General features: G+C 44.8%; 1 non-coding gene across 1 annotated transcript; it reads left to right on the top strand.

The window, feature by feature from the left end:
- Positions 1–12,831: 12,831 nt before the first annotated feature.
- Positions 12,832–12,940, top strand: LOC120643193. Its single transcript, XR_005662882.1, has one exon. It is a non-coding gene; the product is annotated as a small nucleolar RNA R71 (small nucleolar RNA).
- The last annotated feature ends 12,517 nt before the right edge of the window (positions 12,941–25,457 follow it).

Genomic DNA, 25,457 nt, shown 5'->3' on the forward strand with positions numbered 1-25,457 from the left:
ATATGCATGGTTCTCCCTAGGTACCTATGAGTCTATACTAGTATACAGGTGTCGTTAGTATTTCCATGCTTAACTAGGATCCGGTAGAAGTCAAGTGATTGCTGTCACTCGCGAGCTATAGGTTTTTGTTACTTATGGAAAAGTGGCTTGAGAATGAATCTGTGAGGAAAGAAAAATGGAGATCGGGCGGAGACGAATTAGATTACGGATATGGAATGTTTGGAAAGTGGACCTCCGCCTGTGTCGATTGAGGACCGTATCGTTGTTGGCCTTGATGACCGAGGATTGAACAGTACTAACCGCATACCGGAAGTAGGAGGTAGTCGAAACCGGTAAACTGTGTACCACTTTACGACGATACTTTGAATTCCGTCCTGCTATGCTGGGTGTGGGATGATGACGGTTGTTAGATTGGATGTCACCTCCGGGTTCTCCGGGAGTTCACCGTGAGGGGCCCTTCACCTGGGTTTTAGCAGGCGTGGTTCAGATGTCGTGGTATTGATGGAAACAGCTGACGCGTATGGCTCGGCATGGTTTGCATGTGTCGTGTGAGTTCGGTCCACCTTGCAAGGTTAAATCGGATCGATTCGCCGTGACTCGCGGATATGAGAGCCTTGGTCACTGCGTCACATCGTAGTAAAGAAGTGAAATAAGAATTGAAAGACAAGGATGGAATATATGTTTATGATACTCTTGGAAAATATAATGTGATGTACCATGTTTGCTCTATATGTTTATGCAAACCTTGTGGATATTTGTACATTAAACTTGAGCTAAAATATTGAAAGAAAGGATCCACCATTAGTCGCTTTCCAGCAAAAATAAACTCTAGAGCCAAAAGCTTGCATGTCTAGATAGTGGGCTAAGTATACCCATGTCGGGTAAGCCTTGCTAAGTATTAGTATACTCAGGGTTTGTTGTTATCCTGTTTTCAGGTAACTACTGCTGGTTGGAGCTAACCAGGATTCACATCGGTGGGCTCGATGTGACGTCCTCACGTCATCGTAGTTACCGTTGCTTTTCTAAACTAAACTTCTATTTAATTTCTGCTGCATTTTGAACTCTGATATTTTATATAATTTTTTTTGCAAAACTCCGCATTGTAAATTAAATTTGAGAACTTTTATCTGCATGTAATCATCTGTGCTCGTCTTCGTGCGAGACTTCCAGTGTTTTCGATCCTTAACCCAACAGGCTACCGGATTACACCGTTTTAAGTGCGTCTTTACTTGATTAACGCTTAAGATGATAGTTAGCGCACTAAAGCCGGTTTAATTTGGGCGGTTTTGTCACAGCTGGTATCAGAGCCGAAATGCACTGGGGATGATTACTTGCATGCTTAATTTTATTTAAAACTGATATTTAATTAGCAAATTTATGGTTTTGAAAAGTTGACGCTAGATGCGTTATGGAATAAGATAGATAGCTCGCATGCCCTATTCAGGTTTTATTAGTCATGGTGGCATCTATGTATCTATTTTATTCCAGCGCTTTACATTCTGTTAAAACTTACTTTCCTGCACAACTGGTATCTAATATTCTATAACGACGCACCTACGCTCAGGTGAGCAAGGTAAGCATTCTTGGTAGTCCTTTAGAATAGCTCACGTGTTTCATACGTGTGTGGGTCCCGTATGATGAGCATACGAGGAGGTGATAAGGTTCAATTCAAACGAGCATGTCGCTATCTGCCGCCTGATATGGAGTGCGGATTTCCCACCGTGTGATTGTAATCACGGCCATCTCGTAAGGCAATGTTACGAGGTGAAGACCTATTATGTGGTTAGACATAACCGTGTACCTTGGGACACGTGTACCCTTGGGTGTCCCGTAAGGCGATTTGTACGGGAAGTGAATACGTTGCCTCGGTAACGTATGAAGCGCTGCCCATTCAACGTCGAACATTTGGGTGCCATCTCTATAGTGGATGGTAATATATGTGTGAATATGTGGGAAACTGCATATGCATTACCCGTGTGGCGTAGGACACATGGGGACCGTTCGTGTGTGCTGGCACGAAGGGTCTAGAAATGGAATTGTATATCTCTTTATATCTTGTGTTTGTCTGCAGGTACGCTAACCACGTTATGTAAGCTTGAACGTAAGAACGACTAGTATATATAGGGAGAGTACGTATTGTGCCACCGGTTGTCCCCGTATGCCTAGTTATTGGCAATTGTTTCGTGAGGAATGATAGAACGTGCATGCATCATAACATATCTTGAGTTTGTGTGAGTGTCATGCTTGTTGCGTTGGTTTATCGAAATATGTTGCTTGTACCTAATTCTCCACCTAGATTTTGTGTTGTTAGTAGTGAGACCCATGCAATCTGCTAGCCTGACCATGGTTGAGAATATCTTCCTTAGTGGCTTTGGATCATGTGAGAACCTTTCCAGTAAATCTTAGCTTGTCATTCAAGTCAACTTCTTGATCCATGTCTTGGACCTATTCCAACAAAACCACTGTTACTTTTCGTGGCTAAGCCTTGATTTTGCCAACAAAATCCTTCAATCCATTGTTCAATGACCGGCCTATCATTGATTTCGTAATCTATATTGTTGGCTATTTTGATTCTAACACCGGAACCTTGTACATTCCATTCTTGCTCAGTAGTTTTGGATAAATTAAAAAGGTTCATGACAAAATAACTTTTTGAATATAGTCCTTGCAACGATCATGCATCACGTCATTGGTCAGTGCATGGTGTTGCATCATTGTCGAGAATCCATAGATTGACTAATGGGAATGCGTTCAAGTGTAACATCGTGGGTTGTCTTGGGTTCCCTCTAACCTATCTTGCCTCTTCTGGCCTGTTGGGTTGCTACTCTTGATTTCTCTTGTGGTGGTGTTTAGTTGCATGACCCTGATGCCGTGACGGAACCTAGGGCCTCATGTGTGCTGCAGCCACATGATTGAGCCACTAGGAGCGCGCTGGTGTCTAGGTATGTGTGACGTAACTCACTGCGATCCCCTTTTATGCAACCTTACTAGTGTCCTATCTGTTGATCCTTCCTCGAGGGTATAGAGCTAACAAGGTGTTAGTCACGAGAGAACGGTTACGGGGTACGGACCATTTGCATCATCAACTCATGCATGTGCGCATCATGCTTATGCATCTCATACATGCATACATCGAGAGCATTGTCATCCTTGCAGCATGGTGTATGCATCATTGAACCAGCATTATGGAAATTGCATCGTGTCATATGCACCATTTCATCCATCATTTTATTGCACCGACATTGCAATCATCCATCTCAAGTGTGCATCATTATCATGGTTATCGAACATCTGCACACTGAGTTGGAATATTTTTGTCATTATCCCTTGATTGTATTGGCATAAATAAATATATTTTACAACTAGCATCCTGCAACTCAGTCAGATAATAAAATCCTGAGCAAGGATTTTCCAAAATCTCCTCCTAAACCATTCTTTTGTGTTATCCCCGCTTGACATCCGTAAGCCTTGTAATCTCACCGACATCTTTTTCCTCCCTTTGTGATCTCATCTCAGTGAGAATATGATCACTTCGACTCATCGCCATACCTTGTTTTGTTAACCTTTTCCCTACTGGATCAAAAAGCTTTACGGGATTTCCTGACCGTTCTAGTTGAGGAGCCTTGTAAGAAGTGAGTTCGGGTGCTTTCTTAAAAACAATCGTCGTCATCAAGGAGGTGTCCCTGGCTGCATGCAACAAGGAAGTTCTTTTTGCCTTAGTGGCAAAATCCTAGTTCTGGAATGTGTGCGTAATCTTTTGAGTTTCATAAACAACCCCGATTGAGGTTTGAAGCTATAAACTCTTATATGTAGTGCTAGTTACGGTTGTTGTGCTACAAAAATCAGTATCTATGCATCATGTAGACCTTTTGTTGACCCGCCAACCCAGCTAAATTTCCTCAAATACTTTCCTATGTTTGTGGTATGCTCATGTGCCTGCTGGTTAAAACTGTACCTAGCAATCGTTGTTGAACCTCCCCGTAGCTTATCCTAAAGATGATCTAGTGCAATGTTAATTTTTTTTCTACCTTGGCCTTGGAATCTTCTCTCGTAAAATGTCATTGCTTTATCAGCCAAGTCTCTAGATAGTATGTTGGTCTTGTTCTATGTGTCCTGCTTGTTTCTTTACGATTCCCTCAGGTCTCTGAATGTTATTGGCCTCGATCTCATGTTGCTGCCAACCGGACCGGGTCTTGTGTTGATGGTTAATCTGGTAATCTCTTCAGTGGACACGAGCTATATGTGAGGCTAAAGCAAGGGTCTTATCCTCTATAGTCTTTGGCGTTTAAAATCTCTATTGCTATAATGTCATATTTGGATCACCTCTTTGCTATCCTTGTTTTTTGTAATGCCGTCCATGCATGATCTATCGATGCTACATGGGAATTCTCATTGGTGGTATGCTCTGTAAGGGTGTTATGGTTAACAACTGACGGTGCCGCGACGAAACTGAGGGCCTCCTGTGGGCGATCGCCACATGGTTGTGCTACTCGGCACGCGCTGGTATCGAGGTTGCTAGTCACGATCCGTTATGCAACTACGCCAGTGTTACCTTGTTGTGAGTCTTCTCCAAATCTATCCCTCGTTGTTCTATCTGGAAATTCTATATATCAGACATAAATCTAGCGAGTCTTCCTTTTGAAATTGCTAAGAGGATAATCTTTGAAGGAACTGATCTTAAGTTAAACAAGTTATCGGTCGGACAAAACCGATGGAAATGTTATGTTCTTAAGAGACCACTCTACTCTCTTAATCTTCCTTTAAGTCCTTAATCCCTATCTGCATGGTATCGTATCATCACCACCAACCTTCTCTAATGTGACTTTTTCCTCCTGACTTTGATGGTTGACCTACTTCTCTTTCCTTGAAAGTCTTCCGCTCCGAATCTCGGGACGATATTCTTTTAAGGGGGGAGGGCTATAACACCCTGGGTGTTAATCTTGTGCATTAATCGCTAATCATAGACTAATATTAGTCATTTGTACTGATCATGCACTGTTCATAGGTCCAGATATTTATCTCTCTTGAACCCTCCCCACGATCTTATCCTCGGGCGTCCTGTTTCCTTTCTCCCTCTTTCTTCCTCTTCCTGCTCGAGCTAGGCAGACTGCCGAGCGGACCGCCGAGCCGGCCATCCATGTCGCCCCATTCTGATTCCGCGCGACCAAGACCTCCTCGCCTTGCCCTCCATCTCCTCCGAGCATCCCCGAGCACGACTGAGTCCTACCCCAACCGGAATCGGCCATCTGCGGGCCGCTAGAGCTGCTGCTCTGCCCCCAACATCAAGCTCCTTCCTCCGGCCATTCTCCGCCTGATTCGAGGCCTTGGTAAGCACCCACACTCCCTCCTCTACCCACCCCCAACAGGAGCCCTTCCGTTTCTCTGCCGGAGCAGACCTCCCCACGAGCTCCCGTGGAGGCAACAATGGCCGCTCATGGCCGACCATTTTCCACCCCTTCCCCTGTGCTCCGAGTCACCTAAATAGAACCTCCTCACTCTCCTCCCTCTCCCCATGCCCTCGGCTTCGAGAATGGAGGCCGGGAGCACCATTCCCATGGAGCTCTGTGAGCTCATGCTCACTGTAATGGCGACCAGGGGCCTCGTGCAGCAATTAGAGTAAGTCCAGGGGGGTTTCTGCAATGTCATAGACTCAGAGGAATCGTATTTTAGGGACCAAATCGCTTGAAACTTTGAAAATCCATAGAAAATAGTAGGAAAATGTTAAAAATGCAAAACCAATTTTGTTAGATTTGTCTTTTTATGCTCTATAAGATAGAACCATGAAATGTGTTGTTTGACAACTTTTTCTGTGCAGTTTTATTTATGCTAGATAAATGCTTTTGTAGATTGTTAATTGCCTAAATAAAGTTAGGAGCATGAGAAAAATGTAAAACTAGTTGGGTTAGTTTTGTTTTGGCATGTAGAACTTAAAAAAATATTTAACCTAGTGTTTGTTTAATGTTTGTATGATGTATTGATTTAATCATGGTTAATGCTTGTTTTAGATTGTTTATTAAATATCTGCAGTTTTGGAAGTCCAAAAATTATGAAATTTATGCAGTAGTTTACTCTTCGCATGCTTAGTTCACCGTAAAAATTTGGTGCCTAGAAGTTATGTGCATGTTTGTAAATATATTTTTGTTCTGTTTGTCTTGCTAGGGTTAAATTAAATGTTTTCTGTTGTCAATAAATGTTGGCAAAATATTGTTGCATGCCTTGTCAATAACTCATCATGCTGGTAAATTTTGGTTACCAGTTTTAGGCGGCAAGTCATGTGTCTTGTTAGTTAAATAAATTGTCCTAATTGTTCTTTCTTGCTTTATATCCTTGCTTAGCCTTTTCTAAGCAAGCTAGTAATGCTTTTTAGTAGGAAACACTTCAGGCTAAAATACTTGAATGAACTCTCGTGTTGCAGCACCGACTCTTTTGCCTTTTGAGTTTGTTTGTTGTGTTGACTTGATAAATGATTGCCCAGTCATGTCTTTCCTTTAATTGCATTGCATTTGCATCGTTGCATATATCTAGGTATGCTAAATGTGCAACACGTGGAACCGGAGAGCAATGTTGAAGCCGAGCCAGAAGATGGTGCACGGGTGGACCAATCTAGAAGACGGAAGGACCGACTGGAGTGCATGCTTGGACTGGGATGATGTCAAGCCGGTGCAAGACTACAAGCTAACTAACTGACTTTGTGTCAAACCCAGGCAAGCCCCGGAGCATAACCCCTAATTTAAGTATTCAATGTTTATTTAAGTATTTGTGCATTTACATATTTAGGAGTTGTATGGAACCCTAATATGTATGGTTCTCCCTAGGTACCTATGAGTCTATACAAGTATACAGGTGTCGTTAGTGTTGCCATGCTTAACTAGGATCCGGTAGAAGTCGAGTGATTGCTGTCACTCGCGAGCTATAGGTTTTTGTTACTTATGGAAAAGTGGCTTGAGAATGAATCTGTGAGGAAAGAAAAATGGAGACCGGGCGGAGAGGAATTAGATTACGGATATGGAATGTTTGGAAAGTGGACCTCCGCTTGTGTCGATTGAGGACTGTACCGTTGTTGGCCCTGATGACAGAGGATTGAATAGTACTAACCACATACCGGAAGTAGGAGGTAGTCGAAACCGGTAAACTGTGTACCACTTTACGACGATACTTTGAATTCCGTCCTGCTATGCTGGGCATGGGATGATGGCGGGTGTTGGATTGGATGTCGCCTCCGGGTTCTCTGGTAGTTCACCGCGAGGGGCCCTTCACCTAGGTTTTAGCAGGCATGGTTCAGATATCGTGGTAATGATGGAAACAGCTGACGTGTGTGGCCCGGCGTGGTTTGCATGTGTCGTGTGAGTTAGGTCCACCTTGCAAGGTTAAATCGGATCGATTCTCTGTGACTCGCGGATATGAGAGCCTTGGTCACTGCGTCACATCGTAGTAAAGAAGTGAAATAAGAATTGAAAGACGAGGATGGAATATATGTTTATGATACTCTTGGAAAATATAATGTGATGTACCATGTTTGCTCTAGATGTTTATGCAATCCTCGTGGATATTTGTACATTAAACTTGAGCTAAAATATTGAAAGCAAGGATCCACCATTAGTCGCTTTCTAGAAAAAATAAACTCCAGAGCCAAAAGCTTGTCTGTCTAGATAGTGGGCTAAGTATATCCATGTCGGGTAAGCTTTGCTGAGTATTAGTATACTCAGGGTTTGTTGTTATCCTATTTTCAGGTAACTCCTGCTGGTTGGAGCTAACCAGGATTCACATCGGTGGGATCGATGTGACGTCCTCACGTCATCGTAGTTACCGTTGTTTTTCTAAACTAAACTTCTATTTAATTTCCACTGCATTTTGAACTCTGATATTTTATGTAAATTTGTTTGCAAAACTACGCATTGTAAATTAAATTTGAGAACTTTTATCTGCTTGTAATCATCTGTGCTCGTCTTCGTGCGAGACTTCCTGTGTTTTCGATCCTTAACCCAACAGGCTGCCGGATTACACCATTTTAAGTGCATGTTTACTTGATTAACGCTTAAGAGGATAGTTAGCGCACTTAAGCCGGTTTAATTTGGGCGGTTCTGTCACAGTAACTTGAGTTCCCTAGTCCGGGCGAGAAAACCCGTAAGGTAAGATCCCGATAAACAAGAGAGATACAAAGCCTAAGCTAAAGGAATTACTTCCGCACACAAGTATGATAACCTGAGAAGATAAATAAATGCGGAAAGTAAAGCTTACTCGAAAAGATAAAGAAGATAACTATATTGATAAATGTCAAAGGAAAAGATACAAGAGCTTATACCGACTTCCGATGACGACTCCGGAATCCTGAGACAAGCTTGACTCGACTCTAACTCCCAACTACCTAACCTACCCTAGAAGTAAAAGTGAGAGAAGAGAGAACTCCTTGGTGTGTGTCTCACAAGTGAGGGGTGGAGGCCTATATATAGCACTCCAAGGTCGGTTCTTGGCCGGTAAAACAGGTAGCGTCAGTGGTAAGCAGTTGTAGTCGGTGTGCTCAACTTCCATGCCAAAGCTGAGGCCGAGAGGCTGCATAGTGGGGCCGGCCGGCCTCCCTTACGCCGGCCGGCCTATGATTTCCTCCGTTCGGTGCCGACCTTCTAGTGGACGCTCTTGATCTTCTCTAGATATCGGTGTAGGTTGCTTGGCTTCAACGCTGAAAATTGTAGGCCGGCCGGCCTGGAGTTGCCATTTCTCGGCCCTCCATTTCATGGGCTTGCTGATCAACATGTGTATGAAGTCCATGGTGGTGCTCCGGCCCAAAAGATCTCGGCAAGTGCTGAAAATGGGTCCTTTACTCCTTGTCCTAGGCCTTTCGGTCATAACTTTTGTATTTACTTCTATGTCCATTTCATAGGGGTCCATTGGAGGGTCCCTAGTGGTCGTGTGGCAAGGGATGATGTGCCCGGCAAAGGTGCAAGGCCGGCCGGCCTAGGTGATGCCGGCCGGCCTGCAGCCTTGCGCAACACGAGTCTGAAACTTGTGATTTGCATAACTTTTGCGTCCGGACTCCGAATTGGGTGATCCAAGTGTCCAATTCGATCATATTGACGAGCTCTTCAACATGGAAATGAAAAATTTGTCTTTTGACAATGTCTATAATGGTGTCATCTTATATCCATGTTTGACCCTCCTTGTAGATGCTCCATTTAATGTTGTTTCTTGCATATTCTGAGCATAATCCTGCAAAACATCTCAAGCCACCAAAACTTGTGGAACTCGTTAGGATTAGGTAAAATATGTATGGAACATGGTGCAAAGCTCAATTTATTCCCGAGAAGTTGACGGTCAAAATGGGAAATAATGGCCGTCAACACCCCCCCAAGCTTAAACTTTTGCTCGTCCTCGAGCAAAGCTAGAGCTGAGGCTCGGTGGATCAGGAGTTGCATCAATACTCATACCTTGCAGAAACCTTATGCACAACATAATACTGTAACCCATATGTACTTTGAATAAGTTGGCTCATACCTTGGTTTCTGGAAGATGTTGCTTATTGGCATTTCATCCCTCGTCTTGGGCGGTTCAGAGACTGAACAACCTTTACCGGAATATTTCCTGCTTCCTATTCAGGTTCCTATCTTGGAATATTTTGCAAGTTTTCAAAAAGTGGTTTAAGATTCCCCAATGGTGCTCTCAAATCGCTCAAGGTGTATGATCCTCACAATGGTCGGAAATTCTGACCATCTTCTTCCTACTCTAAGGCTAATATGTGGAGTTTTGGGTAGGAAGAGTGTAGCATACCTTGGTTACCTGTGTTGCCGAGCCAAAGAGTGGTTCGCAAGAGGTTGGTACTCGATCAAATCCCGATCTTATGGATGGTAAAATGTTCAAGGGAGAGAGAGGAAATGGACTCACACTTAGAAAACATTTGGTCTTTTTATTTGAGCTCCTTATTTGAACTCTCTTGAGTGGAGGTATGGGTCTTGTCTCTCTTTTTTTTTGCTTCAGATTTTTTTTAAGGAAGATGACCCATACTCTATGAGAATAGAGTTATTGGAAGGGAGCATTTCTTGGATAGACCATTCGAGATGGATAGGCTCACTATGGAGATTTCAAGTTTTGTTGTGAGGGGAATCGTCTGGTGAAGGTGGATATCAATACCCAGAGTAGGTAATTGACATTCCAGACATATTGAGGCCAGCAAAACAATGGGTACGCAAAGGAGAAAGATCGGTAGATGACAAGTACCTTCCTCGAACGGACTCACCATTCGGAAGAGCTCAAAATAACTCAAGATAGCTTTTATCGGTTCATATGATAAAACATTATGGCTCTGGATAGGACATGTAAACCAATGGGGAAATCTTTACCATGTTTTATTTTAAAGAAATTCCGAGAGGTTCCCTACTAAAGAAAGCAATTTTATTCCAATTTGGGTTATCTCAAATCTCACAACAACTTAGACTTGGAAATCAAGCTCATGCTCCCACTCAAACCAGAATTTTAATGATATTTTCATGAGCCAACATTTCAAGTACTAGGAGAGTAAAAGGTTGTAAACGAGGTACTTGCAAAGCATGAACAGAGCAACTATTCATCATCTCGATGAAAAGAGCTTACACGGATTTCCACACATATGTGTTGGGAGTTTTATTCAAAGCATGAAACATTTTTTTCTTTTATTTATTTTTATTTATTTTATTTTACTCTTTTTTTTGAATTTTTGAAAGACTCTTTTTTTTGTTTTTAAGGACACAAGATGAAAGGATAGGTTGGATGACTTACCTGGATACTATGGCATCCCCCCCAAGCTTGAATGGAGCTCAGTAGGTCTGCCATCTTGGACGATTTTTTTGTATGCATTATAAAATTGAAAGAATGCATTTACGAGAATTAAAACATGCCATGATGTGGAAAGGAAAACTTATGCAAAAAGATGAACTATTCTATATGCCAATGCAGGAATGGATAACTACCACGTACCTCATGGCAAGGGCTCGAGTTTTTCGTCCTGAGCGAGACTATCCATACCTTGGGTTCGGTCGTCGTCACCTGATGGAGACGTTAGTGGCGACGTTTTCTTCCGCCATAAGCAGAGTTACTTCGATCTCTTCCTTCCCAGATTCTAGAAATTTCTTACGTTGGATATTCTGCTTCGCATTCCGTTGGTTATACACCTTGATCTCCTCCCGAGTTCGAAAATTCTCCACGAATTCGATGAGGGTAGAGTTGGATGGGGTATATGTCTTCTCCTGCTCTTTCACGGATTCCTTCGGGTTGAAACTTTTGATCTGCGAGCATTGTTCATCCTTCAGTCTGAAGCCGAATCTCTCCTTCTGCCCATTGATGTTGAGTTGGATTACTCCAACTCCCGCATCAATGTGTGCGGTTGTCATACTCAAGAATGGCCTCCCCAATATGAGAGGGATCTTGGTGTCGACTTCCATATCGACAATGAAGAAATCAACGGGGACAAAGAAATTCCGTATTTTCACTGGAATATTCTTGGCCATCCTCGCGAGATGACGAACCGATTGGTCTACTTGATGCAAACACATGGCAGTAGGAGCAAGCGCATGATGGTTAAGTTTATCATAGATTACCTTTGGCATGACGCTAATGCTTGCTTGCAGATCGTAAAGAGCGTGCTTAAAGTGTTGAGCTCCGATGGAACATGTGATGGTGGGGCATCCTGGTTTCTTCTTCTTCTCCAGGAGAGAGTTGAGTATAGCTGTGCTATACTCCTCTGTAAGCTGCACGACCTCGGTGGTCGGCAGGACCCTCTTGTTGCTAAGGATATCCTTGAGATACTTGGCGTACGTGGGAACCTGCATAGTATCAAGAAGTGGTATGTTGCCGTAAAGCTTCTTAATTACCTCAACGAACTTGCCGAATTGCTCATCGGCCACCGGCCTCCTTTTCCACTCTAGAAATGGTAAGGCGGTTGTATCATGACAGTCCCATGAAGTTCTAGGGGGTTCCACGGGGTCATTCTGGGTAGCAATGGTGTTGGATTCTTCGGCCTCCTCCAGCACTCCGTCTTCAGCATCGGTATTCCTAGCGGTTACGGTCTCCCGCCGTGTACCTGCATCCTGCGGAAGATGTGGTCTCTGTGCGGATTGTCTTGCCCGCACAGCTACCGCATTCACACTTTCTTTCGAGTTCACTCCCGGTTGCTCGGGAAGCTCCCCCGTGTTATGGTTATGACTGGATGAGGCCAGCTGAGTTACTTTAGTTTCTATCATTTTATTGAAGCTGAGCTGATTTTTAGTAACAGAGTCAAACCCCTCTAGTTGCATAGCCAAAGACTCAAGAATTTTAATATTAGCAAGAAACTTCTCGCTAAAGTTGTCATTGATTTGTTTTTGGCTGTACATGAAGTTTTTAAGCGAGGGCTGAAAACTGTTATTAAAATTGTTACCTTGCTGTTGGCCAAAGGGGAGGTCGGTCTTAGAATTCCAACCTTGCTGAGGACGGCAGTCTGTATCGTCGGGAGTGTCATTCCCAATAGATTTTTCATCCTCTTGAGTGAACGGGCAAGATTTGCCCGAGTATCTAGTATTGCCACATTTCTCACATGTCATCCGAGACTCAGTCTGGTTAACCTCATGGTGTGGAGATTCCAGCTTTTTCATGAGAAGATCCATCTTGGCTACCAACCTATCAACACTGTCGATTTCATGTATTCCTTTTGCATGGGCTGGCTTCCTATCTTCCTTCCAACTCTGGTTGGAAGCAGCCTTGTCGATGAGCACTCTAGCTCCTGCAACATCGAGGGAGTGGAATGCTCCTCCCGCTGCTGCGTCCATGTGATCTTGCGATCGCTGGTTCAGGCCATGGAAGAACTTCTGAATGATAAGCCATTCTTCCATGCCGTGGTGTGGGCATGCTGCAATGTATTCCTGAAGACGTTCCCAGGCTTTCGAGACTGTCTCATCTTGGAGTTGTTGAAAACTGGAAATCCTGTTCTGAAGGGCATTGGCTTTGCCCATCGGAAAGTACTTGACCAGAAAAGCATTGGCGCACGCATCCCAAGTGTCGAATTCTTCCTTGAAGGTGTAAAACCACGTCTTTGCTTTCCCAAGCAAAGAGAATGGGAATAGTCGAAGACGAATATTATCCATCGTAGTGCCTTTTGGGTTGATTATGCTGCTCACTTCCAGAAAATTCTACAGATGAGCGTTGGCATCCTCTGATGCCTTTCTGCAGAAGGGACTTGCTTGGATCATGTTGACAAGACCAGTATTTATCTCAAAGCCATCAGTGCCTTGGTCATTGGTCAGTCCAGTAGGGATATGTCTATTGGATGGGGCTGAGAATTGACGGAGTGTCATCTGAGCCATGGGTATTGAAGCTGGCGTTGTCAAACCTTGATCCTAAGAAAATTCCTTCTGGTAGGTCGACTATGCATCAAATAATTCACCCAATTCTTCTGGATCTGAGTTTAAGTGATATGGTAGATCGAATCTGGTCCTGCACTACTCTGCAGAAATCACAAAGATACCAAGAGCAATGGTAATCCCGCTAAAATTAGCGGTGATAACTTAGTAAATTTTATCAAACTATTCGATGATATATTTAGCCAATTGCTTCCCCGGCAACGGCGCCAGAAATGTTTGTTGGTGTTTCTTATACTCAATAGAATATAGATTCTGCAAGTGCACAGAATCACCACTGTAGCACTTCACCTTGGAGTATTCCAGGGTATCGTATTTTTCCTCAGGGAAGCACTATGGTAAAGAGTATTGAAGAATCAAACGACAAACTTTACTAGAGATATCAACCGACTAACTTAGTGGGGGCAAGCCTGATAGATATGATAAGATAATGGCCACGATGACCGTCTGACACTGGAGACTCTAATCCTTAGAGAGGTAAGCAGCTGGGAGGACAACAAGCGAGAAAGACTCCTAAAACACTTCTAAACTATCGAGCTAGCCTCTCTAGACTAAACCTTGCTTCTAACTAGTTATCGGGAACCTAGAGCTTACTTCGGCGGCCTCAGGGAAGGACTCAGACTGGGGTAAGAAGGGAGTCCAACGACAGTCGGCACTACTGCTATGAAAGCACCCGAACGTGGTGGACTACGAGGGACGGACAGGGCTGTCACCACCTGCCGCCTACCACAACGGTACCGTGGGGTGGAACACACTTTCTAGCTAACACTAAGCTCGGACACCACATCCGTACTCTGTGTTAGGATTTCTCTTGTCGCGAACAAGAGAAATCCCCCTCAACCTAGGGACCTAACTTGAGTTCTCTAGTCTGGGCAAGAAAACCCGTAAGGTAAGGTCCCGATAAACAAGAGAGATACAAAGCCTAAGCTAAAGGAATTACTTCCGCACACAAGTATGATAACTTGAGAAGATAAATAAATGCAGAAAGTAAAGCTTACTTGAAAAGATAAAGAAGATAACTATATTGATAAATGTCAAAGGAAAAGATACAAGAGCTTATACCGACTTCCGATGACGACTCCGGAATCCCGAGACAAGCTCGACTCGACTCTAACTCCCAACTACCTAACCTACCCTAGAAGTAAAAGTGAGAGAAGAGAGAACTCCTTGGTCTGTGTCTCGCAAGTGAGGGGTGGAGGCCTATATATAGCACTCCACGGTCGGTTCTTGGCCGGTAAAACAGGTAGCGTCAGTGGTAAGCAGTTGTAGTCGGTGTGCTTAACTTCCACGCCAAAGCTGAGGCCAAGAGGCTGCAAAGTGGGGCCGGCCGGCCTCCCTTAGGCTGGCCGGCCAGTGATTTCCTCCATTCGGTGCCGAGCTTCTCATGGACGCTCCTGATCTTCTCTAGATGTCGGTGTAGGTTGCTTGGCTTCAACGCTGAAAATTGTAGGCCTGCCGGGCTCCCCTAGGCCGGCCGGCCTGGAGTTGCCACGTCTCAGCCCTCCATTTCATGGGCTTGCTGATCAACATGTGTATGAAGTCCATGGTGGTGCTCCGACACAAAAGATCTCGGCAAGTGCTGAAAATGGGTCCTTTACTCCTTGTCCTCGGCCTTTCGGTCATAACTTTTGTATTTACTTGTATGTCCAGTTCATAGGGGTCCATTGGAGGGTCCCTAGTGGTCTTGTGGAAAGGGATGATGTGCTCGGCAAAGGTGAGGCCGGCCGGCCTGCAGCCTTACGCAACAGGAGTCCGAAACTTGTGATTTGCATAACTTTTGCGTCCAGACTCTGAATTGGGTGATCCAAGTGTCCAATTCGATCATCTCGCCGAGCTCTTCAACATGGCAATGTCAAATTTGGCTTTTGACAATGTCTATAATGGTGTCATCTTATATCCATGTTTCACCATCCTTGTAGATGCTCCATTTAATGTTGTTTCTTGCATATTCTGAGCATAATCCTGCAAAACATCTCAAGCCACCAAAACTTGTGGAACTTGTTAGGATTAGGTAAAATATGTATAGAACATGGTGCAAAGCTCAATTTATTCCCGAGAAGTTGACGGTCAAAATGGGAAATAATGGCCGTCAACAGCTAGCTATATCTACACTTTCTCATTGGTTAGCTCATCAGAGATTAAACTACACAACAGGGAGATCGCTATCGAAGCAACGGGAGGAGCCCGTACACCCCGGCAACTTTATGTATCTCCTACCCCCCATACTGAACGTGGAGGATTACTAAAAGGCTCAGACAGGGATGTCACCACCTGCCGGCTACCTCTACAAACCGTGGGTATAGTTGACATCTAGCAACACTTAGCTAATCTAGACACCATGTCTACACTAGTAAGGGATACTCTAGTGTCCCGCGCGGAGGCCCCCACCCTTCGGATGGACAGACATCACACTAGAGCAATCATACGAATACTGGAGCAGTTGATAGAGTTCTAAGAATAAAAGACTAACCATCTCCAGCACAGGGCGATCATACAATGCAAGCATGGAATGATAACGCAACCATATCAAGAAGCATATATCCAATAATCCAGAACATACTTCAAGCAGATATCGGTAACCATAGTCTAATTCTATTACAAACAACCGAATATTACAAGAGAGAGCTAGAGATGAACCCATACCAGACTCTAGAGGAACACCGGCGACTCGATGACTCCTAGACTTCTCCTAAACTCTACTAAGGCTAAAGACTATGCAAGGAATGCAAGAGAGGAGAGGTGTGAGGTGTGTGTGTGTGTGTGTGAGTTCTATTCCCCACCTTTGTATTTATATCAGGGAGCCACAGGGTGAAGCCAGCACAACCGACGTAGGGGACCAATGGGAAAGCGCCACATGCCCTGGTTGAGGTAGTGGGGCCCACGGGCCAGGTCAACCGACCAGGTAGGTCGGTCGGCCTGCCCTGGCCACCAAACGCCCCCAACTTCTTCTGGTGGGCTGTCTTGGGCCTCTTTGTCTGATCCACGCTGGGGTTGGCCTGTCTTGACTTGTTTGAATTGGGTTCTTGCATCACTTTTGGTCCATCTGAGCCTGAAATGGTGCTGTGATAATTTTTGTGATTTTATGTCGGGCCAAAGTGTGCTTGTAACCTGCATATTAGCTTGAAAACACAACTTGCATATTCTAAAAGGTAAAGTGTGGTTTAGGGACTTTATTGAATAAGGATGCGTGTAAGATATGCAAACTCTCATGATTTTCTGATCAAGTTGATGCCTGGAAATGATCGTTAGTGAGCGTCAACAAGATCCCCCAAACTGTCCTTTGCTCGTCCCAAGCAAAGTAGGACAAATTAGGTTGTTGATCAGAAAATCACTTTGGCTCGTACCTTACCTGTCATGTCATAGTCTGAAGCAAAGAGATTCATCTATAAGCTTAAATAAGTCGGTGAGCATACCTTTGCTCAATTACCTTACTCCTTCATGGGGTTTTTAGCTATCTCATTGTCTTGGGCTGTTGAGAGTCAGAATGGTGCATAGAGTGATACTAACTTATTCATAGATCCGCAATCCATCTGGAGATACTTTTTGAAAGAATTTTGAAAACATGGCAAAGCTCCCGGGATAACTCTCTCGAGGTACTCATCTTGTATTTCCTTACCAGGGCAGTATCTGCCTTTGAACTTCCCTACTACTACAAGCCTTTGTGGAGCTCAAGGTAGGATAAGAACAGGGCACACTTGTATTCTATTTATTGTAAAGTCAAAGAGAGGATCCATGGGGAAACAAGTCATGCAATCTCGATCAAAAGGTGCAAGTGTATGAGTGGATGGATGGATGGATGGATATGGCTTACTCCTTGAGGTAATGACTTCTCTCTCTTGAATCATCCCTATGTCTCTTTTTTTTGAGACATGGCTACCCCTTTCTCTCTCTCTCTCTCTCTCTCTCTCTCTCTCTCTCTCTCTCTCTCTCTCTCTCTTTTTGGGGTCATGCTTCTTTGGCATGCCATCTTTTCTCTTTTTGGGACAACCATAATCTAACTTTATTTTATTTCAAGAATGTTCTACGAGAGAGATCACCAAGACATGGAGCACTTATTATGTGGAATGAATGGGTGGTGGTGCCAATTCCCAGTGTAGGAATGTAGCAATTGGATGGGACGTGTATGTGCTTATGATCGAGAAAGCATGAAAAGCATCTCACTAGGGTCACACAATTTGACAAAACTCAACAGAATATCAAGCAGCATATGTGTAAAGGTTTTTCATGGAATATGACATATGGCTCTGGTAGGACATTGCATATCACTGGGGAACTTGCCTTTTTAAAATTTTTGAAAACAACTCCAGACTTCAAGCATCACTAGAACAAGCTTGCACAACCATATTTACCATATCTGAACTCACAACAACTTAGACTTGAATCAAGCATATGCAACCCACAGAACTTTCAGGTTCATTGACAAGATATTTGCATAACCAGCAGATTTAAACTCAAGAGAACTCTTATTTTTGAACAAGGCACAACAGACATGATAGAGCAAAGCAAAACTCATCCTTTCAACTTATCAAAAGGAGTTAAAACATTCTTACCGCGCATCATGATAAATGGAAATAAAGCAGTAAATTTTTATTTTGTTTTTGAAAGTTATTTATCAAATTTTATTGAAAGCAAATAAAGGGATACAGTTGACTTAGGGGAGGGAACCTCCCCCAAGCTAGCTCTTGGTTTAGGGTCCAAAAAAGCAGGACCTTTCTCCATACCTAATCAGGTTGAGGTCGTTTCGTCCGTACCTGGAGAAGTAGTAGCGGTTGATGACGTCTTATTCTTCTTGCGCCACACCTTCTTGGTCTTCTTTGGTTGCCTAGGCGGCGCAGGAATAGAATCCTCGGATGTAGGATAGACAATTTCCAGATCTTCCCATACTATCATGGTGATGAAGTTAGGGATCTTCTGGTCGTCTTCCACTGGCTCGGTTGGTGGAGTATGAATTTCCCAATCCTCCCAAGCTAGCTTGGAAGGGGGATGATAATCTTGATCGTCCCAACCTGGCTCTGCCCATAGCCCTTGTTTCTTACTATCCTCATGAATCAGGAATACCTCCCTCTTGTTCTGGAACTTGAACTCATGGTCTTTCCCATGATATGGAGGCTGATTCTTCCTGTCCCCACATCAATTCTAGCGTTTGTATCCTTGAGGAATGGTCGCCCAAGTATGAGTGGAATTCCAAGATCTCCTTCCATATCAAGGACTACAAAGTCCACTAATATGTAGGTATTCTTGACCCTTACCATTAACCTTTCCACAACTCCTTCTGGATATCTTATCGTGGAATCCGCCAGTTGAACACACATATTGGTAGGGGAAATTGATGGATAGCCTAACTTCTCGAAAGTTACCTTGGGCATGATGTTGACGCTGGCTCCAAGGTCACAAAGAGCGTGATCAAATTCATAATCAAAGATTGAGCAACTGATCACTAGGGTTTCGAGATCTTCTCTTATTGTGGCTGCTAACTCGCCCCACACACCTCTTTTTGGGCGTGTGAGCTTTTCTGCATAGCTAAGGGGGTGTCCTGCTAAGTGGCTCTTTCCACATATCATTGATGACATTTACGCTCTCTAGAGTTGATTCGGGTTGCCCTGGAATCTTCCTTAGTTCAGCAGCAGGTGTAGTAGCAGCTAATTGAGCCAATTGAGTTTCTAGCGCTTTATTGAAACTCAGCTGGTTCTTCATAGCGGTGGAGAATCTGTCCATCTTGGCATGGATGGTCTCCATAGATTTGTCTACAATGGCCAACTTCTTCTGAAGGGACTCATTGATCTTTGCTTGGCTATAGAAAAGATCTCTCAAGGTAGGCTGGTTAGGACCGAAAGAATTCGAATTCCCATTACCTCCTTGGTAGTATGGGCATGGTTGATTCCACCTCTGACCTCCTTGTGGACGAAACCCGTTGCTGCCATTGAGGAATAGAGCTTGTTCTTGATCACCTCCTGGACGACGCGATGTGCCACGCGCTCGAGCTCGTTCACCAGGCTTTTTGAGTGCCGATGAAGCGAGTGAGCCACCATGTAGTTCATCTCCTGGCACAGGGCCCTGGTGCCCTCCTCTGACGGTACGGACAGGTCGACGTTGTCGAGAGTGCCTTCGGGTGAGAACCCCTTCCACCTGATGCTGTGGCTGCAGGTCCTCTCGAAAGAGCCTATGAAATCGGCTTCGAACTGAGCTTTGACCTCATCATACTTCTGCTGGTGTTCGGGGGTCAGCTCTTCGTACGGGACAAGGTTTGTGACCGGCAGAACCGGCACTTGGTTCTGAGGTCCAGTCATCCCGGCGGTGGACGTTGTTGCTGCTGAAGGTCCCACCGGGCGTGCTAGAATGTGTTGTTGGTCAAAACCCACCGGCGAGTAGCGACAGACAACACGAAGAGCTGGGAGGCTGCCGGGGCGCTGGCTGGCACCGGTCCCTCGGTCAACGGCCCAGATCCTAGCACACGCCGACGCTTCCGGAGATGCAGGGCGTGCCACTTGACCTATACCCGATCAGGAAGGTGGGAACGTGGTTTCGACGATTTGCCTGCATGCACAGACATGTGTAAATATTAGTCCAAGCTGTGGTCTTCTCCCCGGGACGACTCTTGTATTGGCTTTTAAAGAGCCGATCGAGTCCCGGTGTCAGATCAGATCTATATATCCGGATATTAATGGATAAAGGAAATAACTGCAAAAAACTGCTTCAATTAGATCTAGCTAATCCAATCCACGACGGTAAAAGCTTCACTGCCAGATTGGAACATCCTACACGTAGTTAGGCCTAACGAGCGTAATAGATAACCAAACCTTAACCAGAATAGTGGCATAAGAATAAGCGAAAACCGATTCCCGGATCAATCCCTATTAAGACCAAGGCAAAGCATCTAATACGTCGGCGGATCGTCCAACCCGTTTGCAAGGCCTAACCTAGCAGATATTAAGCTAATTCTTAAGTATAAGAACAAACCATAACAGATTAGATCTACTAGATAGAAAAGAATCAGAGTGTTATCTCTACGCAACTAACTCTATGCAACGAGAATTAGCGTAAGATTAATATATGATATTCGTAGATGATAAACAACAAGAGCATGATAAATCTACTAAAGGTCATGCTACGAACATCAAGATAACTAGCACTACTCGCCATCAAAAGCGCTTCAGTACGAGTAATACCAAGGTAAAAGCAAGAACAATGCTGCCCTGATCGCAAAAAGTGATCAAGGCAGCACGGCGCTTACTTGGATGAAACCCTAGGATTAGGGGTGGTGGTGCGCCGAGATGTTGTTGCAAAACGTGATGACGTTCTCTTTTTTTTACAAATGTCATAGGGTACATATTTATAGTCCGGAGACTTGGAAACAATCTAAACCAATGTGTCCAAATCGGACTCTATCTCTAACCCAAACTGAACTAAATCTAAAGATACATGGCCCACACGGCCCAAATACTCACGCAGGAGCCGATTCACAAGCCTTCTTTAATTTCTGCTTTAAGCCCAACTCGTTCGCGGCCCATTAATTAACCCTATTAATTTATGGCGATAACACATGCCCTCTGGTTTTGGTAATGATAATTCCAAAACCATTTTGTTGCTTCATCTTCCCGTTGATGCTCATTAAAACGCACTACAACCACCGTGGAAGATGCAACGTCTCTGCAGCTGGCTCCTCGCAGAATGTGAAAATGCCGATCCATCTTCCATTTTTTTTACTACTTAATCTCACCCCAAATCGACTCCTTTAACCACAAACTCACCTTCCTCCCATAGCCACCCAAACCTATAGCAGCCATGGCGATCTTCTCCTCCTCCGGCTCCAACTCCATTGGCTCCCCTTTCTCCCCCTCTTCCTCAAGCTCCTCCGTCTCCTCCCTCGACTCCATCCCATAGAGCTGAGAGCCGACGCCAGAGTACGACCCGATGGCGGCGCACGAGGCGCTCGCCCCTCTGCATTGGGATGCAGAGGAGTTCGACTTCGGGGTCGTCTCTGAGGACGACGAGCCCACGATCGACGGCGAGGACCTCCGGCTCCTGTTCCAGGAGGAGCCGGAGAGCGACAGCGACGACGACTTCTCTTGGGATGGAGCCGATTCCTCCTCGGAAGAGGAGATCGGCTCCTCCTCCAGCGGCGATGACCTGATGGCCGGAAATGCCTTCCAGTTCCTCGGGTCCTCCGAGGGGGACAGCGAAGAGGACAGCAACAACGGCGGCAGCCGGAGCAGCGACGACGAGGCCTGTGGTGGCAGCAGTGCCGACGATGACGGCGACGATAGCGACGGCGGAGACGTGCCGGCACGAAGCCCCAAGTAGGTACCTAGGTACCTACGAGCGGTAGATGTAGGCAGTACTGTAGGAGTAATACTGTAAAGCCGAAGGATTCGTCCTTTGTCAAATTAGCTCTTTCGCTTGTAAGACTCAATCTTTAATGAAGTCTCTTATCTTTTAACCACTTGCTCGGATCACTCCCCAAAAGCCGATGGCACCGCACCGGGCTTTACTAATATCCAAGAGCTGACGAAATTCAAAATTGGAAGCAACCCGCATAAGAACAGAACATCACCTCCACTCTGAATCCAACTCGAAATAGATATTCCAAATCCTAGCGCAATTCGAGAATCCCGCTCCATAAGTTCGAGCGAAAACTCACAAAGTATTCAAAATTTGAACCAGAGCCCGCAAAACAACCAAACCCTAAGTTAGCAGATCCGAACCATGGCGGACTCCGAAGCTCAAACAGCGAGTTCTCCAATCGTCGATACGGCAATCTATGGCCTGAAGGTAATATTCAGCATGTCCTTTTAACTTTCTTCAGCCCATTAAACCTCCGAATGAATTAAACTCCGAAATATGACACCATATATAAATTTCTGAATTTCTGAACTCCTGGTGTCAGACATCCTATTGCCGCATCCTTCCAATCCCAAATCCTTTTGTCTTGGCCCACAAGTTTATGAAAATCCCACAGATTTAATCTCCTGTGAAGCGAATAGAATCTCTTTCGTAAGTCAAGACATCGATTTAAATTACTAGGCCGACTGCTTAAGAGCCTGGCCTAATCCACCCGAGAGCTGGATTACATGGTGTAGCAGAATAGCAAAAACTTATATGCCCTTGTGGCAAGAATTGAACATAGCTGATGCACTTAGTTTGTCATTATCCCCCCTTGATAAAGAATAAAACCTTCTGAAGACCATCGGCTATTTTTGGTCCGATGCTCTGAACTGCTTCCTCTTTGGTCATGGACCCATGACCCCTACTCTGCTAGATGTTGCCATGATTACTGGCCTAGACATTAGATCCCCTAATTCTGCAGCCCACATAATGGTAGAAGTCCCTTTCAAACTTTCATCCAAGGCAGACTGCACAAACTGGAGTACTTACAAGAACCAGCACATGAAGACAAAAGGTCCAGTAACTAAAAAGGAACACACATCCTTTTTAAATCTTTGGTTAGAACATTTTATTTTCTGTGGTCCTTCCTTAGCTCCAACTAAGAATTACCTTCCTTTGGCTTACCATCTGGCCCATGGCAACCGCACCGGACTAGGCAAACTTTTGCTCGGAGAAACATACAGATGTCTCCATCTGATGACAACTAATTTGCTCAGCCAAAGGAAACTCAGAATTGGAGGCCCTTGGTGGTTTATTCAGTTATGGGCACAACTCTACTTCCAGCATCAGATTCCAAACTTTCAAAGCCTAACCAAGAATTCCTTCCCCGACGAGAATGGCAAGCCAATTAGATGCACCAGCTATGGCCAAGCCTCAATCTAGCCGTGATCTCCCATGGCAACACATCGTCTTGACCGTAGACCAAATGGTATGGTGATGTCTTGATCGATCCGTGACATGAAATACGATATGCCCACAAAGCCTCTGACAACAGCTCATGCCAGCGCCTAGGATATTCATCGATCTTTCTCTTGATTAGCTTGATAAGGCTCTGGTTGGATGCTTCAGCCTATCCATTAGCCTGGGCATAATATGGGGATGATCTGATCAGCTTGAACCCCGTGTCATCGGTGAACTTCCTAAATTCCTCCGATATAAAGACCGATCCTCCATCGGTCGTAATGGTCTGGGGAATCACGAACCTATGAATGATGTGCTCTCTAACAAAACTGATCACATCTTTTGATGCCACCGACCTCATGGGTACCGCCTCCACCCATTTCATGAAATAATCCGTGGCAGCCAACACCCATTGGTGACCTTTGCTAGATGGCGGGTTGATCTGGCCAATCATATCCATGGCCCAACCCTTGAACGGCCATGGCTTAATGATAGGATTCATTACTGACGTCGGCACCATCTGAATCTTGCCGAATCTCTGACATGCCTGACATCCCTTGTAATATTTGAAGCAGTCCTCAAGGATGGTAGGCCAGTAATATGCCGATCGCCTAATCAGCCACTTCATCTTATGAGCTGATTGATGAGTACCGCAGGCTCCCTCATGAACCTCATGTAAAAGCCGATTCAACTCCGAAGGCCCCAGACATTTAAGCAGCAGTCCTTCCAAAGTCGTGTAGAACATATCGTCCCCTATCAGAACATACTTCATAGCTTTGAGTCTTATCCTTCTGGGTGCCCCCCGAGCCGAATCCTTCAAATAATTGAAGATATCGGCTCTCCAATCTCCAGGTTCTAGAAACTGAACCTCTACATCGACCCCATCGGCTGTTTCCTTGTATCCGGAAGCCATCTGTGCCAAGTCATTGGCTTCATTGTTCAGAGACCTGCGTATCCAGTGGAAATTAATGTACCTAAATTGTGATATCAACTCACGGTACTGTATCCATATCGGAAAAAGGGCCTCGCTCTCACAACTATACTCTTTCATGAGTTGAGAAATCACCAGCTTCGAATCTCCAAATATTTCCACCGCTTCTGTACCAGCTTCTAGGAGTAATTCCATCCCCTTGCAAACGGCCTCATACTCTACTAAATTATTGGTGCATGGAGTAGTCACCCTGATGGAAAAAGATTAAGTCGCCCCTTGAGGCAATACCAAAAGAATTCCCACGCCGCACCCATCATCACATGCCGATCCGTCAAAAAACATGGCCCAGGCACGTATAAACAGTGCAGCCACATCGGTGTTGACCCTGTCTGTAATGAGATCGGCCAGTACATGTCCTTTGATTGCCTTCACGGGCTGATATCGGATATCGAACTCTGACAACACAAACATCCACTTTCCGAGCCGGCCTTTTAGAACAGGAGCCGACAGCATGTGCTTTATAACATCCGATTTGCAGATGACAATCGTTTCCGCCGAGAGCAAGATATGACGAAGCTTTGTGCATGTAAAGAGTAAACAGAGGCAAAGCTTCTCAATCTCAGGATACCTGGTCTTGGCATCTAACATGCTCCTGCTGAGGTAGAAAACCACCCTCTCCTAGTCGTCGTGCTTCTGAACTAACACCGAAGCGATGGAAGTGTCACCCACGGACAGGTACATGTAGAAAGGCCTGTAATGTTTAGGAGGAATAAACACTGGAGGCTTCGATAGGTATCCTTTGATTTCATCGAAAGCCCACTGTTGTTCTGCCCCCCAGTGAAACTCATCCTCAGACTTGATCTTTACCAGACCCACGAACGGCTCAATATGCCCAGACAGATTGGAGATAAATCGTCTGACAAAGTTGATTTTGCCAATGAGCTTCTGCAACTCTTTCTTCGTAGTAGGCAGCCTCATTGTCCTTACAGCTTCTTGACTCTTCAAGCCGATCTCGATTCCCCGTTCATGCACCAGGAATCCTAAGAATTGACTGGCCGATACACCAAAGGCTCATTTCTTTGGGTTCATTCTGAGCCCAAACCTTCGAGTCCGCTCCAAGACCTGACGCAAATCTTCCAGATGTCCCCCAGTCGATGTGGACTTGATCACGACATCATCAATGTAGATTTCTACCAGTTTACCGATGAGATCATGAAAAATGTAATTCATGGCACGTTGATATGTTGCACTGGTATTTTTCAATCCAAAGGTCATAACCAAGTACTCGAATAAGCCGACCGCGCCTGGTACTCTGAACGCGGTCTTGTTTATATCCTTTGGGGCCATGAAGATCTAGTTGTAGCCGGCATTACCATCCATAAAGC

Source organism: Panicum virgatum, chromosome 7K (assembly GCF_016808335.1).
Source record: "Panicum virgatum strain AP13 chromosome 7K, P.virgatum_v5, whole genome shotgun sequence".
Taxonomy (NCBI): domain Eukaryota; kingdom Viridiplantae; phylum Streptophyta; class Magnoliopsida; order Poales; family Poaceae; genus Panicum; species Panicum virgatum.